This window comes from Pseudorca crassidens, chromosome 1 (assembly GCF_039906515.1).
Source record: "Pseudorca crassidens isolate mPseCra1 chromosome 1, mPseCra1.hap1, whole genome shotgun sequence".
Lineage (NCBI taxonomy): Eukaryota > Metazoa > Chordata > Mammalia > Artiodactyla > Delphinidae > Pseudorca > Pseudorca crassidens.
The window spans coordinates 20,560,081-20,579,513 of NC_090296.1; positions in this window are offsets into that span (position 1 = coordinate 20,560,081).

A 19,433-nucleotide genomic window follows, 5' to 3' on the forward strand; every position below is an offset into this window, starting at 1 on the left:
TTCCTCCATCATGTAAAGTATAAGGGCTTCAGTCATACATATATTTGTTGTGAGAGGCAATCCACCTTGGGCCCTGGGGGAGCTGAACATTCCTGCTGTGTGTGCCAAGAATTTAAAGCTCTGACAGCTCTTTGCTCTGGTCAGTACTCACTGTTGTGTTTGCAATGAAGAGCCTTCAGGGATGAGGTAATGTCCCCCTCCCAGGAAAACTGCAGACTTACTATATAAACACAAGATTGCCCAAGCTCAGTGTTTCTCTCCTGGAACACAGCTCACTGAATGTTCAGGCGTCCATCACAAACACTTTGTGTCACACCTGTGGGACTTGAGGGCATGGGAAACTAATGCCAGCAAATGTGAAGCTCTGGCTATTGCTTTTACCATGAGTAATGAGGGCTCTTGTCTCTGACTTGAGAATTTCATGTCTTCTGCCAGCATCCATGCAATAATAACAGGCAGGTTTATTAGCTTGCAAATAGGATAACATCCCTCCCTCTGCACAATTCTTCACAATATTTTCCTGGCCACATTGTAAAATTATTCTAGTTGTGGGTCACTATTGGAAAAGTTTGAAAGCTATTTCATGAACCAAGAGATATGTAAAATACAACATATATTAGTACAACATATAGTAACAAGATAAAGCAAAACCTGAAAACAACACAAATGTTAATCATCAGGCCAAGAGATAAATAAATCATAGTATATCCACCCCAAGCAATATATAGAGCAGTGAAAATAAACAATTTATAACAACATGAAGCAAAATGGACGGATCATAAAAACAGTGTTGAGCAAAATCAAGCCAATTATAGACCACCGCCTACAATATGGCTACACTTTTATGAACTTTTAAAGTAAAAGTAATTAATCAATATATTGGTTAAGACTACATACAATTGTTGTAAAATTATAATTTATAAAACAGAAAGAAATTATAAATGTAATATTCAGGATAGTGGTTAGTTCTGGAAAAGAGCCCAGGGTAGCATGATTAGAGTAAGCACATGGGCAGCTTAAAAGGAGAGTGTATATATAGGAGTTCATTAATGGCTCCATAATGTAAAAATATAAAATATATATGAATTTCATGTGCAAAATATTATTTGATAATTTTTTAAATATGACCCAAATCCTGAAATAATGTAATTCAGATTTGGAAAAGAAGAATGTGTAAACTATGCACACTAACAATACCCAAAAGTGTGTTTCAATCATTAATATAATTGCCACCAATGGAGAGTAAAATAATTTAATTTCAAACTGCATTAGATTTTACTGCTTGGAGCACAAACTATGGAGTTTTAAAAGGTATTCTTTAAAGTAATGTTTTATATTAAATTCCATTTTATTTTCTATAAATGGAAAATTGAACATATCAGTAAATTCAGATTTAAAGCTGATACTTTGTTCGTAATTTGGGGTTAATATGGGACACTTCACCACCACTACTTTTCTGCATAGAAAAGAAGCTCAAGTAGAATTATACTTAAGCCTTTACCTATAGTTCAAGAAATCCAAACACAAGAATATGGAGAAAATGTTTGAGGAGGTGAAAGTTAAATGAATCACTCTATATATGCACCATGCTGAGTGAAACATTAAATTAAATCAAATTCACAGAGAAAAATTTCAGCTCTCAAATGTTGAGATAGCAAAGTTCAGACTGTGTTCCTCCAAATCTACCTCACACTCCTGCCTGTGGTGTGTATCACCTGGGTTTCTCTGTTCGGATTCTTCTCTCATTTTAATTCCTTCCAGGAGGTAGCAACCGAAGTAAATCACACTAAACACTATCCTAAATCACTGTTATTCTGTGTGGCTGGCCGCACCTTGCTATCATCTGAGCATGTCCCCTAGGGGAGCAGAATGTGACACCCCAAAATATGTCACTCTGGCATATTATTTTGAGTTGTAGGCACTTGAAAAACAGCAAATTTAAGAAGGGGTTTTCTCTGAACTCCTCTTATCTCCTTAAAGACAGATCCTCCAATGAACTCAGTTGTTATAAATCCCTCCCTGGGAGTCGCATCAACCAGGAAAGATTGACTCATCACAGGAGAGGAGACTAGAATTTGACACCACACCCAAACTTTATCACAAACTACCATATCTCCCATCTATTCTTCTAAGGGCATCTAAGGCCAGCAGTTCTTCATTTTTCTAAAATCATTTTCTCTGCCCTAAGAGGTCTACATCCCCTCCTTCCTTTCCCAATTCAGATGGTATTTAATCCTGAATTTTGAACCACCTCAGGGCATTACTCATTTTCCCCTGGCTCTCTCCCATGTGTACATGACATATACTTGTTAATAAACTTCTGTTTGTTTATCTCTTGTTAATATGCCTTTCACAGGGGTCTCATATGAGAACTCAAAAGAGTAGAAGGAAAATTATTTTTCCTCCCGTACATCCCTATCACCACGTTCCCAAACCAGAACTCTTGTCAGCCTCTGAGACATCTTACCTCACCCCCTCCCCACTGCTCCTCAATGTCGATATTTTCCTCTATCTTCTTCACTGAAAGAGTAGAGGCTGAGAAATAGGGCTTTGCACTGAACTAGGCTGAAACCCCAATAAATCGTTTATCTAAGGGGAAAACAAGTACTCATCTCTGATTCTTCATGTGTCATGTTTTAATTGTTTCCCTCTGCACATGTGTACCAGTGTTCTCTCATCTTCCTATACTTGGTCCATTCTTTTTTCTTTTTTTTCAGAGCACAACTTGGTCCATTCTGACTATCTCAAAATGGTGCCTTCAGTCTCCATTCAGTTTGAATTCAGTTATTCTCTCTCCCAATTTGAGAGAGAGAATAGAATTGACTCAGTTTCGGCCATGATTTGCTCTAACATCTGATTTCAGTGAGAGATAATATGGCATATAGTTCTACAAGGCCTTCTTTCTATTAGATATGCAGTGTGCACAGTACAGGGTATGCCTTTTACTTGTATAAAGATGAAAAGGTAAAAATTCAGTTTGACTAGAGGAAAATATTTCTAAAGAAGAATATTGATCTAAGTAAAGGTACATGAGTTAAGCTAGTTAGTTAATACTAGATGACATAATCAGTAAACTTTAGAACCTCAATGACTTTACCAAATAGAAATGTACTTCTGACTCATGTAAAATTTAATTGATGTGTTGGATGTGCAGGGAGTTTTTCTGTTCTACCCATTCAACTATATAAATGGATGGAGCTCCACCTTCTTTAATATAAAGTTTCCAAGATTGTCCTGCCTTTTGACATCCAACCAATAGACAGGGGAAGGTCATGGAGAATGACTCATTGAAGATTCTCATGGACCAGTCCTGGAAGTAAGGCACATCATCATGGTTTAAGTTTCATTTACTAGTACTCAATTGTATGTACACACCTAAATTTAAGGTTAGGGGTGTACGTATAACTGAGTACTGGTAAATGATCTATATGATCTATATGCCGTATAGATTCCAGGAAAAAAAAAATATTTAAGGCTTTGATTACCAGCCTAAAAAAATTAGACATTATTCTTTTGTTAATGTGAAATATTGAACATTTTTGAGTTAGTAAGATAAATTTGAACAGTGGTTTAAGTGATTTTAAGTTATTTAAGTTTTTTTTAAGTTATTTAAGTGATTTAAGTTTAATTTGACTTCTCTGTATCAAATAGATTAAAAGTAGTAGACTAGATTTAAATTTATAAAAATCAGGGCAAAATGTATCAATTCAAGGTTTGTATTGAAGTAATTTCAGTAAATCTAGGAAAATCATCAAACATGAAAAACAATGTCTTTTTATTCATCAAATAATTTTTTATTGGATATTTACTCTGTGCCAGAGACTGAGCTATATACTAGGAATACAATGGTTTACTCTTCATGTAGCTACAAAGAACCATAATCTAATGGGGTTGGGAGAGATAGAGATTAAATTTAAATTATTTTTTTTAATGCTGTATCTAATTCTACAGTGAATGATATTGTGAAAAGAATAGAAATTTATGAATGAGTATAACAGACTAGCCTAGGTTTCTCAGAGTTAAGTGAAATTTAAGTTGTCAGTGCATTCATGTGTATATGTGTGTATGTTTACATGACTGGGAAGATGTTTATGACTTTACAGATAGGGAATTCAGAGGAAAAAGTGAAAAGGGTTTACTCAGAAAAGACCATGTCTGGTGGGTATGATGATGAGTTCAGATATGGAGTTACCAATTTGTGGGGTGCTAACTAATATATCCAGGTGCAGCTCTATTAGTTAGCTATAAATGAGGACAGGAAATAATGTAGGAATTCAAATAGAATCAGACTGATAGATGCACACTACTGTGAGTAATGTCAACTATTTTGGTGCCACTTTTGATGGGATCCAGGACTCACATTCTGAACAAGGATATTTCTTACAAAAATTATAATATCAATACATATGTGTCTTTTGCTTTCTTAATGTATGTTTCTCTTAATATAGATATGAGGCTGCATTGCAATTAAATGTTTATATGGTGAAGTTCCCTCTGGATCATTAGTTCCTTGAGACAATGCATATTTATTCATCCTTTTCCCCCCAGACTTTTCATGGAACAAGAAACAGAGCAGGTGGTCAATAAATATTTGATAAATGGGAGGGAATGAACAAATGAATGATGAATAATACTTCATATGTGGAGATGCACAGGTTTCTTGGAGCATAAAAAACAGAAGATGCAAAATCTTGGAGGCATAAGAAAGCCTCCATGATGTGTGGCAAGAGCAAAGTGTGAGTATACAAACATGGCTAGAGACAAACCAGGACAGATGAACTCGGGTCACACACTGCAAAGCCCTTAGCACCTAATTAAGCAATTTAGACTTTACCCTGGGGGAAATGAGTAGTCATCATCATGTTGCAAAGATGTGAATAGTCGAAGGAAAAGATAGAATGCAAGCATGGAGGACAACTAGTGATGGGGGAACAAAAATCTATTCCACAATTTAGATGTAGAATAGTGATGATGAAACAAAGCATGCTCTGTGTCTCTGTGTGAAAGCAAAGTTGCAGTTTCTAGAAGATTCTTTAAACAATCAAAATCTACTAAATCTTGAACTCCAGAAGGCAGAATTACTAATCTTATGCCTGTGAGTAGTATGTTGGTTTCTCTTTGAATACCCGTAAAACTTTCCAGGTAAATTTAGAAAGTATGTATGTATGTATGTATGTATGTATGTATGTATGAGATGCAAGGAAAAGCATCATGAAGTTTTGAAAGGAAATCTTATAGAAGTTTTTCTGAGAGACCCATGAGCAGACTACTCCATCAGAGGCGGTGCTACAGAATACTGGGTTCCCATAGTGGAAAATGTATCTGATGACAATAAATCCACAACATGAAAATAGCCAAAGACTATATAGAAAATAATGGGTGAGGCTGCATTCTAATAAAACTTTATTTTCAAAAATAGCAGGTTGGCCAAATTTGGTTTACTGGTCAGAGTTTGCCAACCCCTGATCTGGTAGCTTATTATTGTAAGACACAGCATGTGAGCAATGTAGGTCAATACCAGGAAGATTTTATTAAATCTCCACCAAAGCTGTCTCAGAATTCTATTGCATATCATGCAATGTTGTTACTAAAAGATTATTATCTGGAAATGAGGAAAAGAATGTCAGTGTGGTACAACAGTTTTCTTTTCAAAGGAGGCACATATTGAAAATTATTATTTCATGTTTACAAGGTCACTGGTCTTAGGGAGCTAATGTTATAGGAATCTTAGAGACCTTATATTATACTAATCTGAAATATCTGCTTAAAAGATCTTTTTCTTTTATTAGAGTAGCAAGCTGTCTTTATCAGCTCAGGTTGCCATGAAAAGATACCATAGACAGGATGTTTTAAATGACAGAAATTTATTTCTCAGTTTGGGAGACTGGGAAGTCCAAGGTCAAGGTGCTGGTTGATTTGGTTCCTGATGAGAGCTCTCCTCCTCATTTGCAGATGGTCATTACCTTGTATCTTTACATGATAAGGAGAAAGAGAGAGGAAACATGCTTTCTCTTGTCTTTTCTCATAAGGGAACTGATCTTGCCATGGTGGCCCCACTCTCATGATTGAATTACTTCCTCAAAACACCATCTCCATATGCCATCGCATCGGGTATTAAGGTTTTAATATATAAATTTTCTGAGGACACAAACCCAGAGCATAGGTCAAAGCAAACTTGGCAACTGAAGTCATTGCCAAGTCTTCATAGTTACTTCCTCAGCCACCATATCCCTCTAACAGCTCCCTCCCCATCCAGAACCTAAGATAGGATACTGACTCTTTAATTCTTTGATGACTGAAGAAATGTTTTTAGGCTCTACCTCCTTGACTCCATTCTATTTCCTCTCATACCAATTCCCCTGTGCTCCTTTCACCCGGTTTCCACCACTTTACCAAGACCCTTGATTCTGAACCTCCTAGGACATTTAACTGTCAATCTATGATACAATTTTTCCAATAAACTTCTCCTTTGTACTCTGTCATTTGAGGACCTTTTCTTGCTCAAGGTCCCAACATTTTACCTTGGGTCAGACACACTTGTCCTCAAGGGGGTTCAGATACTTACATATATGTATAACATTCACCTAAAGGATAGTTTATAGCAATTATAAGTAAAGGATTACAATAAAATTATACCAAGTATAATTAAATAGTTTGTGTTTAATATGTGTACATGAAACTTGTCATTCTTTTAGAAATAGTCTTCTGGTTTGGTTTCCTTATTTTATTCCTTACTTTATATATTTACGCATATACACATGTACACAAACACATATTTATATAGTATGTCCTTAAGCACTCTCTATTTAAGAAAAAAGCTTACCATATTACTGTATTTTTTTTAAGAAGCTTCCCTTAAAGTAGGAGACTTCTTTCTTATAAATTCTGGAGTTTCCTGAGAGTTCAAAGTCACATAATGTTTAATTTTTAATCAATTATTTAGACCCAAGATTGATAGATTTCAAAATCAGTGCCTAACACTTCGTCTGGAAGCTATACCTGTGTTTTCTGCATCTCTTCTCCATTATTCTCTTTTATTATCCTGAAGAGAAAGTATTATTTTTGATTTTATGAGAGCTCAGCCACTTCTATCAAAGAACAATCTTTGCCATTCATCACTGCCTCTCTTCTTCCTTGCTGATGTCCTGTTCCCTCTGAACCAGAAACATTCCTTAGATTTATGGACACTTCTTGTACAATGTTCTTTTCATTTTCTTGCTTAGATCTTTACTCATTTTGGTTATGGTTTCTTTAGCTTCATTTTGGATGTTTTCCAATCTCCCAACCTTTGAAGTTTCAGGCTGTCTATTATTCTTATGTCTATATGTGCTCTTTATTCACTCATAGACAAATCTAACCTATTTATTTCTCTTCCTGAGCAGAGAGGATTCTATCTTTGAATAAATGACATTTTCAGTGCATTTTCCCCATATAGTTCTCCAATACTGGGTGATTAATTTCTCATTTACTGAGGGCCTACTTATGTGTCAGACAGTATACATCAACAAGGTTAATCAATTCTCACAACAACTGTAAAACTGATATAATTCTACAGATGAGTGAGTAGGAGCTCAGATAGATTAAGAGGCCAAAGTTTATATAACAGGTCTTGGATTCATTCTCTAAATATTTACTGAGCTATTTCCAAATCCAGGCTCTGGACCAGATGTTGAGAATATAGCAGAAAACATAACTATTGATATCCATGCCCTCAAGAAGCATTAGGTGGGACATGACCAGTATATAAGTAAATGTGTAAGCATATGTCAAATAATATAAATTTTAAAATATATAAATAAATATATGACGTGATACATTCAATGAAGAAAATGAATACATATTGTGATAAAACATAACTGGGTGTGAGGTAGTTGCAATAACCCTCACTGAAGAGATGACATTTTAGCAGAGATCGAAAAGAACAGAAGGCGTTAGTTGTTAGAGGTGATATGAGCATTCCAAGCCGAGGAATGTGAATAAGGCAAGAATATATGGTAGGAAAAATTGTGTGTTAAGGAAACAAAATATATTCACTATTGCTAGAGTGTAAACAGCATGAGATGAGATGGAAAGGTAGGTCTGTCATGCTCCAAGTGCATATTCTTACACCTCTCTCTCACTCAGAAGTCAGTGTCATTCTCTCGGCACAGTAATAAAATAATGCTTCACACTCCACGGCACTTATTGACACCTGTTATTATATCAACATTGAAGTGTCTCAGATTCCAGTCCTGGTTACTCTTATCTGACTATACTCACTCTCTTGCTGAGCTCATTCAGTCCCAAGGCTTTAAATACCATATATATCCTGATGACTTCCTAATGTTCCCTATAGCCTGACCCCCTTCTCTGAGCTTCAGAACTGTATATCCCCGTATGTACTAGATACCCAACATAGATATTTAATCAAATATCTCAAACACAACTTGCCCAAACGTGAACTGCATCTGAAGACTTCTTATGAGGTTTGTGATTGGATTTTACCCCAAGGTAATAAATTAGCCTGTACTATTTCATGGATGAGGTCAGAAGACACAAAACTCTTGGTCAGAGACAAAGGACTTTATTATTTATGACCCCACAAAGAGTATGAGTATAAACATACTCGTGCTGTTTCCCTCACCTCCAAGTCCCGCAGTTGGAGGTGGCCAGATAGATGCTACAAATCCAGTGAATTTTCACTGCTACCAAGGAACTCTGACTTTGCATAATCCACTGGAGTAAGCCGTAGGCAAACAAGCTCTCTGTCCCTGAAGCAAACATTGCCTCATCTTTCAAGATTGCACTCTATAAACACAACCCTAGGACATGGCCCAGCTGAAAAGCGTTGAAGGCCTGGAGTACTTGACATACCTGGAGAGACAAACAGGAATTCAAGGAACCCATAGAGGACTGTCTCACCCAATACTTCCATAAAGTAGGTATGAGGTGGTTGGCATCATGAAGGTATGTGGAAAGGGGCATAGATCTACTGGCTGCAACTATAGTCTTTGACAATAAGGGTAGTTTTGTGGCACTTGTTCTCAGGTCAAAAATGTCAGCTGTAAATTTGGCTGGACCTGTCTCCTCATCGTCAGCCCTAGTAGGCTGATGGCTACCTGGGTTGGAAAGGTTCAGGTACTTGGGCCAAAGTCTGTGTGGCTCCCGGCTTTCTCCCCCATTAATATCACTTATTAGCTGGGTTCTCTATAATGCAGCTGTTTCTATGAAGTCCATCTCACCTCACTTAAGAGAGAAGGGGAATGGACACCATTACCTGGGTCACCATGCTAAGAATACAGACTTCCCCACTCATATCTTGTTTGGTCTTCAGGTAGCCTCTTGTCATAGGTGGACACTCATCTAGGGACAGAGTGGCAGCTCCTCATTTCTGCCCCAATACAGTTAGTTATATCAGCCTCTGCACCCTCTCTTCTGAAAAATAAAACTGTACAAGCCCCTCATCTTTTGTCTCTCTTAAGATCACATAGTAAACATGCATCCTTTGTGCTGTTACTCCAGTTGAGGACTCTGGACTCATTTCCACTGTCAAATCATGTAACAATGCCCAAGATATGAGTACCAGCATGGGCTCATCCCATCTGCCCATGGGCTGAGTTGTGGAGATCCATAACTCGGCTGCTGCACATGAGTCCCCCAGCCATAGCCTTGTCCAATTCCTGTTTTCCATAGCTCTCCTCCACTCAGAGACTGCACAAGCATTATTGTCTTTGAACCCAGGTTGGGAAATGGGCCTGCTAATTTCCTCCTGCTCCAGTCTCCCCACCATACTATAGATGGCCCTCTAATGTGTTGGTATTTACTTATTTATTTTTTAATAATAGTCCATTTCTCCCATTAGAATATAAGCTCTCTGAAGGAAAATAATTTTGTATTTTATATTCACCCATATTTCTAGCACATAGGAAAGTGCCTCAAACATTTCAAAAAATGAATTAAATTTATTAATGTGTGAAATTAATTATATTAATTTCAATGTAAATTATAATACATTGAATGAATGGATGTGTCACTGTTCATTTATTCATTGTCTGCCTTCATCACTAGAATGTACTCTCTGTTAGAGTAAGAAATTGAATGATCTTTTTCACTGCTATATTCCCTATACTTAAGACAGTGAATGGCAAATAATAGATTTCCCATAAATGTACGCTTAATAAATTTATTGAATTGTCAAATGAAGTAAGTTCTAACTAAATCATTTCTCTACATAATGAAATGTTATGGTTAACTTTCATTTAAGCATCTTACTAGTCACTTAAAAATTAAGTTTATTTTGGAAAATGAGACTCATGTATTGATTCAGCAAGGATTTATTGAATACTTATTATTTGCAGGCTGTATATTAAAGGGTCATCTCTCAGAATAGAACATGTTAAGAAATATTAACAGTAGAGTATGTTATAAAACTAATTTAAAGAATGCCCGTCGAGTGTGACAGAGACTGCTGGCTATTTGCCAAAACCTATATCTTTTTCTTCTTAGGCTCACACATGCCATTGGATAGCTCGCCAGCAGTTAAGTGTTGCGCCGGAAGTGTGGAAGGCAGGCAGAAGAGATACGTGCTACTTATAGGCTCGACCTATGAAGCCCTCCATGTGCAACCACATTCTCTCTTCTCTCTTTGACTATTAAGAAGAAGGCAACCTCCTGGGCAATCTTGGAAGCTGCACATAGAAGACTACAGAGGTTCATTCAGATTTGGACCCTGAATGATTACATGGAGGCGAGCTGCTTCACCAAACTATGCCCCTCTTAGAACTGCTTTTTGAACTTATTTTTGATTCAAGCCACTAGACATGTCAGGGGTCATTTTGTGTACCTGAACTCATTGAAGGACTAGGTTTATGTTTATTTCCTTAAAAATATGTTTAGGATTATTTTTTTCTTTCTAAATAAAAAAAGTGGCAACTCAATATTTGGTATCTCTTGCTTTCCAAGGCCACTAAGGATGAATGCATTAAGTATAATAAAACTTATTCTATTGGATTTCCCCCTACAAGTAACTTAAAAGATTCTCACAGAAGCTCTTCTATGCAATTTCACTCAATTTTTTCTGGAAAGTCTCTAGACACTGTGTCTCCTACATGTGGGAAGTTGTATTGCCTCTCTCGCATGTTGACACCCACTTCCTTCCTCTCTTCCTCTGATAGCCTTAGGTAGTATTTCTTGGAAAGGCCTCCACAGTGCCCAGTCTTATGAAGGATCCTACCCAGCAGTCTCTGGCACTCACACTGAAGACCTTCCCCCAGGCACAGGTGCCCCTGGAACTCTGGAGACAAATATATCAACATTCATCATGTGCTCTGAGCCTCAGAAGAAGAACAACATTGTGTGGTTGGCAGGTGTAAACAGATGACTCCCTCCCTTTTCTGTTATCTCCCACTTCAGAATGAAACCAATTTATTAAGATTTTCCTAACACTGTTTCCTCCCCTTAATCTTCACAGACCTGGTCCCATGTGTGATTTCGCTTCCTTCAAGGGAACATCTAGGGAAAACTAAACCCAATGCTTTATTACTGCAAAATGCCCTTTTGCACTAATAATTGACTCTCATCTAAGCTTCTCTGTCTTCTCCGTTTTGTTCTTCAGAGAATTCTTTCCTCAGGACTTCACACAAATAAATTATTGACCAACAGGCACACAAGTGAACCAGAAAAGGCCTAAAAAGTTTGACTCTCCAACCTGAAAAAAGGTCAAGGCTCAGACTTAGTTCTGTTACATAAAATAGCAATTGGGTTATGGCCAGCATGTTGCTTGTCACTAGAACACACACCAAATAACACATGGAAAGGAATTTTTGGGTAAAGAAATGAAAAACAAAAGTTTTGGGTATCTACTTTTGTTTTGTTGTCATGGGTAAGTTATCTGTATGTGTATGTATATGAGTGTGTGTGTGTGGTGTTTAGCCTTACTGAAAATAATACTATCTACTTCTATCTACTTTACAGAATTAAAAACATGTTATTCATTTAACCATGACTATACAGACATCTATTGTTTGTGCTTTCATTTTAATAGAGAACACATGGTAAACTAAAATTTCTACTACCTTTTTAGATATAAATTCAAGGTGATGTATAGAAAAGAATACAGATTTTTGAATCAGCCATGTGTCCTCAGGTGAAGTTAATAGTGATGATTATAAGAATAGAAGTAGAACCATAAATATGCTCATTGAAATTACCCATTATTATTATTACCTAGTCTCTCCAAATTTAGTTTTCAAATGCCTAAATAAGGATATTAGTAATATTTGCATAGGTATTATGGGGCTTATACATAATGTATGTAAAGTGACAATCTTATTATGTACTCAATAAATAAAAGCTTCTTTTAGTACATAGAGAACAAAATTTGGAATTTGTGTTTAAGCAAATAACTTAACCCTCTAATTTTTAATCGACACCTCTTTAAAATGGGCTAAACAATACTACCTGTCTTATAAATTTGAGGTAAGACATATATTCCACTTCACTGGTCTTATAATAAGTAATTAAATTATAAAATCATTATGTTAGTTTATAGTGTACAACATAGTGATTTGACAATAAAATACATTCTGAATTGATTACCAATATAAGTCTAGTAACCATCTGTCATCATACAAAATTATTAGAGCATTACTGATTATGGTCCTTATGCTGTATATTACATCCCCATGACACGACTTATTTATTTTATACCTGGAAGCTTGTACCTCTTGATCCCCTTCATTTATTTGTCCTGTCCCTCTATCCCCTGCTTCTCTGGCAACCACCAGTATGCTCTCTGTATCTATAAGTCTGTTTCTATTTTGTTTTGTTTGTTCATTTGTTTTGCTTTTTAGATTCCACATATAAGTGAGACCATATAGTATTTGTCTTTCTCTGTCTGACTTATTTCACTAGCATAATACTCTAGATCCATCCAAGTTTTGGCAACTGGCAAGATTTCATTCTTTTTAATGGCTGATGAATATTCCATTGTGTATATCTACCACCTCTTCTTTAGCCACTCACCTATTGATAGACATTTAGGTTTCTTCCATATCTTGGCTATTGTAAATAATGCTGCAATGAACATAGGGGTGCATATAACTTTTCAAATTAGTGTTTTTATTTTCTTTGAGTAAACACCAAGAAGTGGAATTGCTGGATTGTATGGTAGTTCTATTTTTAATTTTTTAGGAACCTTCATATTATTTTCCATAGTGACTTCACCAACTTACATTCCCACCAACAGGGTATGAGGGTTCCTTTTTCTCCACATCCTCTCCAGCATTTGTTATTTCTTGTTTTTTAATCATAGCAGATTCTAACAGGCATGACATGGTATCTTGTTGTGGTTTTGATTTGCATTTCCCTAATGATTAATGATGTTGAACAACTTTTCATATGTCTGTCAGCCATTTGCATGTCTTCTTTGGAGAAATGTCATTCACGTCCTCTGCCCATTTTTTAATTGAAATGTTTTTTGGGTTTTTTTTTTTTTGATATTGAGTTTTATGATTTCTTTCTATATTTTGGATATTAACTCCTTATTGAAAATATTTGCAAATATTTTCTCCCATTCAGTAGGTTGCCTTTTCATTTTGTTAATGGTTTCCTTTGCCCATTTTAGTATAGTCCTATTTGTTCATTTTTGCTTTTTTTTTCCCTTGCCTGATGAGACAGATCCAAAAAAAAAAAAATTGCTGAGATCAGTGTCAAAGAGTGTACTGCCTGTGTTTTCTTCTAGGAAGTTTATGGTTTTAGGTCCTACATTTAAGTCATTAATTTATTTTGAGTTTATTTTTGTATATGGTATGAGGAAGTAGTCCAGTCTGATTCTTTTACGTGTTGCTGTCCCATTTGCCCGACACCATTTATTGAAAAGGCTCTCTTGGGCTTCCCTGGTGGCGCAGTGGTTGAGAGTCCGCCTGCCGACGCAGGGGACGCGGGTTCTGTGCCCCGGTCCGGGAGGATCCCACATGTCGCGGAGCGGCTGGGCCCGTGAGCCATGGCCGCTGAGCCTGCACGTCCGGAGCCTGTGCTCCGCAACGGGAGAGGCCACAGCAGTGAGAGGCCCGCGTACCGCAAAAAAAAAAAAAAAAAAAAAAAAAAAGAAAAGGCTCTCTTTTCCCCTTTCCCCATTGTATATCTCCAATATTTTATAATTATTAACACTGTTGAAATGAATAACCTTGTGATGTATTTTCATATTATAATAATGCAAAATATTTTAGAAATTTAAGAATATGATTTAAAACCAACATATTTGATTTAATACCATCACATTGGGCATTAGGATTTCAGCATATGAATTTGGCAGTTGGACACAAACATTCAGACCATGGAACTAATTTTCTATCACACTAGCATTTTGCCTATCATTAATTCAGGAAGAGAGCAAGATTATCTCCCTGTGGGCACATGGAATTTCCATATAATACAAATTTCTTTATACCACCATTTTCTTCTCCATTCCCTAGGCTTCAATAGAATAACATATTTCTTAGTTCTTATATTGATAGAAGTAAATAGATTTGTATGCTTTTGATAAGCAGTTTGCATTCCCAAAGATAAATATAAAATAAATATACTACCACTACTATTACTTTCACTTCTACTATTCATGGTAATTTCTATTGGCTATTTAAACATGTCATGAATTCTACTATATATATTAATTTATTTAACAACCCAACAAAGGAGGTACTATTATCATCCTCATTTTGCTTTTCATTTTTTTTCTTTTTTAAAAAGTAAACAGTGATGCTGAGAGTTTAATCCAATGCCAAAGTCACATAGTAAATAAGGGGAGTTGAATTTGAATCCCAACAGTCTGTTTTCTGAAACCACAATATATCATAATATATTGAGTGAAGGTCATGAACTCTGATGGATTTTAAATGATAGGGAGAAGCATTTTTCATTCCTGTGTATTTCCTGAGAGCTTACTACATACCACCTACTGTGCCAAAATCATACTGATCCACCCCCATAATTCTCACATCTCTATGAGAAGAGCACATAATTACCACCACTGCCCCAAATTACCCAACTCATAAATGCAAGTAAGATAGAGTCCTAGGAACAGCATATTCCACAAAATCTGTTCTCAACCCCTAGCCTGCCATGATGATTTCTAGGCATTATACATTGATCAAAATCTATAATCAGGTCTTCCCTGGTGGCGCAGTGGTTGAGAGTCCGCCTGCCGATGCAGGGAACGCGGGTTCGTGCCCCGGTCCAGGAAGATCCCACATGCCGCCGAGCGGCTGGGCCCGTGAGCCATGGCCGCTGAGCCTGCACGTCCGGAGCCTGTGCTCCGCAACGGGAGAGGCCACAACAGTGAGAGGCCCGCGTACCGTAAAAAAAACAAAAACAAACAAACCAACCAACAAACAAACAAAATATATATATATATATATATATATAATCATATCTCTTTACTTTTTTAAGCAATTGATAGTAGACACAACAGTTTACATGTTCTTTATTAGTCTGAGAGAAAGGCTGTCCAGTCCAGTCAACCATACTTGCTTTTGCTCATGAGTACAATGAATCTATGAAAGGTGTAATGAAATCCTCAGGGTCACAGGACAATAAATTGTGATCTTAGGGTTGAAACTCTCAGTTGAGGCTTCCAAAAATTCTAAAATTTGGGGTTCAAATACCAACATTTAGAGTCATTGCATTATACGTATTTAAAGAATCTTATATTGTCTTAAGAAAATATTCTTATGTAGGCTTTTATTAATTGAAATAAAGACACCTGCGAATATTGGCTGTTATTTAAACACATCAAACAGGAATCGAGAGATCCATTTCTAGTCCTGGTTTCACTAATTACCAGCTATGTGACATTTGGAAATCCATTTACACTTTAGTACCTGTTAATTGGAGGCTTGTCTGGCACACACATTTTTTTAGAGATATATAGTGAACTGAGAGGCCCATAAAAAGCAGTTGTGCAGACTGCAGTCAATTGCCTTTCAGGAGACTCCGGGTGGGGGTGGGGCGAGTGGGGAGGGGGCAGGCAGGGAATCCATATAAGGATTAACCCCGTCATCCAAAAGCCATCTGAGGATATGGACCTAATAAGCACTTTGATTTACATATTTTCTCATAACATTTGGCTTCATCTTTGGCTGAGTCTGAATTTCTGTTGGGAGAAAAAAAAAAGTGCTAAAATTAGTCTCTTAATTTATTCTGCTAGTCACATATGCTCTCTTTCATCTTGCTAACTTGTAATAAGTGGATGTCCTAATCTCATCGTTCGTATCCTTTTCTTGTTGGCAGGATTAAAAAAAAAAGAGAGAGAGAGATAATAAAAGCAGAAAGAGCAAGTTGTAGAGAACAATATAATAAAGTCCTCTGGTCCCCCCAGAAGCAACTTTTTTGTTAACACGACCTTACATTGTCCCACTGAATAATGCAAAATTTGTTTGGCTGTACCCTGCAGGGCTCTCAGGCCCTGAAGCCAGGGGCAGCAGCAGTACTGAGTTGGCACAAAGTAGCAGAAATGTCATTTTTTAATTATGTGGTTCTGAGGGGAATCTATTATCCACTGCTGAGATGCTGAAATCAAACTATTTATCTCCAAGGCAGCTCTGTCTACAATCTGGAATATATATCTCTTGTCACTGCAGGAAATAGAACGAAAGGATGTTTTTATTTCTGGTGACTTGTGTTTATAAATTTATTCTTCTAAGTTTTGCCAGTGAAAGGGAATAACGTCCTGACATATTGCTTGGTTCCAGTCTGTCCCCTTCTCCTTCATGAAGGGTGTTCAAGTCACCAGGCTCCTTTATCCCCCAGTTGGTATCAAACTTTCTAGGCCTCACATTGAAGAAGTCTTTGCATAGTCTCCATCTCAAGTTCCAAATGCCCGTTGCCAAGGTAAATAGAAACAAATCTTTAAGAAGGGCCAAGCAAACCAGAGGCATCTGCCAAAGTTAATATAAACACAAATTGCTCTTTTGAATTTCAAATGAGACACTGGGAACTATTTGAAACACATCCTTTCTCTTCTTGTGTGCTATTTTTATTTAAATGTAAATTAATACTTATATCTACCAGCTTGTTCATAATAGTTCTTCATTATTTCTGATTTTTTTCCCTTAAGGTTTTAAGTCAAATGAAAAAGTTTAGTTCATATTTGTCTATCTTCCCCACTCTTCTTTTAAAAATCTGCTAAATTCATTACATTCACTACTCTGTGTTCATCAGGGCTCCAAGCAGTTCACATCTATTAACTATCAGGTACAAGCTAAGTGCTTTTAAAACAAATGCATGCAGCTTATTTTAAATCAATGTATGCTTTCTATATTCTATAATAGCATCAGGAAATGTGATCAAAACCTGGCAGGTCAGAATGATAATAGCTGCACTGCCCTCTAGTGGAGTACTGTAGGTGTAGTATGATAGGTATAGCAAGTGAAATGCAGAGGATTTTGTTTTGTTTGTGAGCGCACGTGTGTAGATTTTCAGATTCGAAAGAAAGTGCAATGTTCTAGGCTACTGAAGGGGGTTTCTCATGAAATACAACGTTTTCAAAGACTGTTGGTTGGTTTTCTAATGCAGAAAGTATATATCACTAAGGTATTTTTCAGCTGTCGTTCTTTGGCAACATGAGCAAGAGGAAAATGTGATGATCTGTACTATAGACTTCATTGCTGTAAATAGTAGAATGTGAACATTCCAACCACAATTTTTATCCACTCCTGGTATTCTTTTTTAAAGAAAAATATATACGTCAACAGTGTCATTCATATACGTGTGTTTATAAAATAAGTAAAACAGAAAGGAAATCATATTTAGAAAGAGCTGGTTATAGGTAATACACAGTTACTTATTATTTACAAAAAGCTATTTTACTACCAGCAATGTTAGATTCACTTAGGGATTTTATTCTGAGTCTGTCAAGTCAAGCCCTCTTTGAAAACTCTTCCAGACTACGACCAGGTATACTTGGGAATTTTGATATACTAAATACACAAAAAGATAAAAAGAGATAAATAAACTTGTTGGGTAACTGGAATTTATTTTCCAGGTTCTGTGGGACTTGAATCATAATATAAATCCATAAACAGCACAGAATCACACCCCAGACATGCCTTTAATTTATGTGAATCATCCTAACTTTGTTACTTCTTACATATGCCACGCTCCTCAGCTGGGTATGTGATACTTCATTCTCATCTGTTTCCATTTCCTAGACTCTGACGCAGGTAACTATAACACTCAATTTTTTTTTTTTTTTCTAACTAACTGGGAAGGAGGAGTAGTCAGTTCCAGAATCAGACATAATGTGTTCAAACCCTGTATCCAGCCCAAGCGCTGCTACTTCTGGTAAGTTATATAACGATCTGAGCTTCAGTTTCCCATCTCTGAAATGCAGATAATAAAAGCACTTACCTCATAGAGTTGCCTGAAGACTAAAGGAGCTGGGTCATAGTATCTATCATCAATGACTATATCCCCTCAAAGCAGCTATTAGCCATATAAATACTATTTAAACATCAAAGTGTGAAGCAAGATGACCACGTAATACTGCCAATTGGGACAAAGTCCCCAAAGCTACAGCAAGGGAGGGAGTGAGAGTGCAGGAAGAATTGTAGAAATCGAAGTTACGTGTGTGATTAAGAGAGCACTAACGTCCCCTGAAATGCTCTCCATCTTAGTTAACGAAGACAGAAATACAGGAGGGCTGCTGAATGCCTCATTTAAAGTGCTCGAGTGGCTGGGTGTCCTCTGGGAAAACGTTCTGTAATATATTAATGAATATGGAAAGAAATCCACACATCAGGCAACTGACTGTCTGACTTATCACAACAGTTCTCTCCTTGGAGTCTTAGAACAGGCATATGGAGAGGAAAGGACCTTCCCCGTTTTTTCTAATATATCCAAAGGGAAGCAAACACCCCAACTTATTAGTGTGTTAATGTTAAAAGGCCATTTTATAGCCTGGAAAAAAAAAAGAGATGCTATGGCTCACATTATTGGCTCTTGCTTAACTCGTTACCTACTAAATCTTATGAAAAAAACTCAGTTCTTGGGCTACTGTGGTCCTGATCTGAGAAAAAAGGATTTCAATTTCTTTCCATTAGAGATTTCACATATGATTCTATTACTTGGTTGTGTCAGAAACCTGATTCCATCTACTAATCCATATATATATATATATATATATATATATATATATATAATGCAACTCTCTATATAGGTATACATGTATATATATTTATACATATAAATACACACATATATAAGCTATTATATATATATAATCATCTTCTATTTAATATATGTGTATATATATATATGTCACAAACTTCAGGGGAAAATAAAGGAACTTAGTTCAAAAATATATTGAAAATATGATGCAAAAATATTCAAGGCATTATAAATTTAATAAAATGTTAAAATCATAAAATTGTGAGAGATAATTAGTTTTGACAACCAAA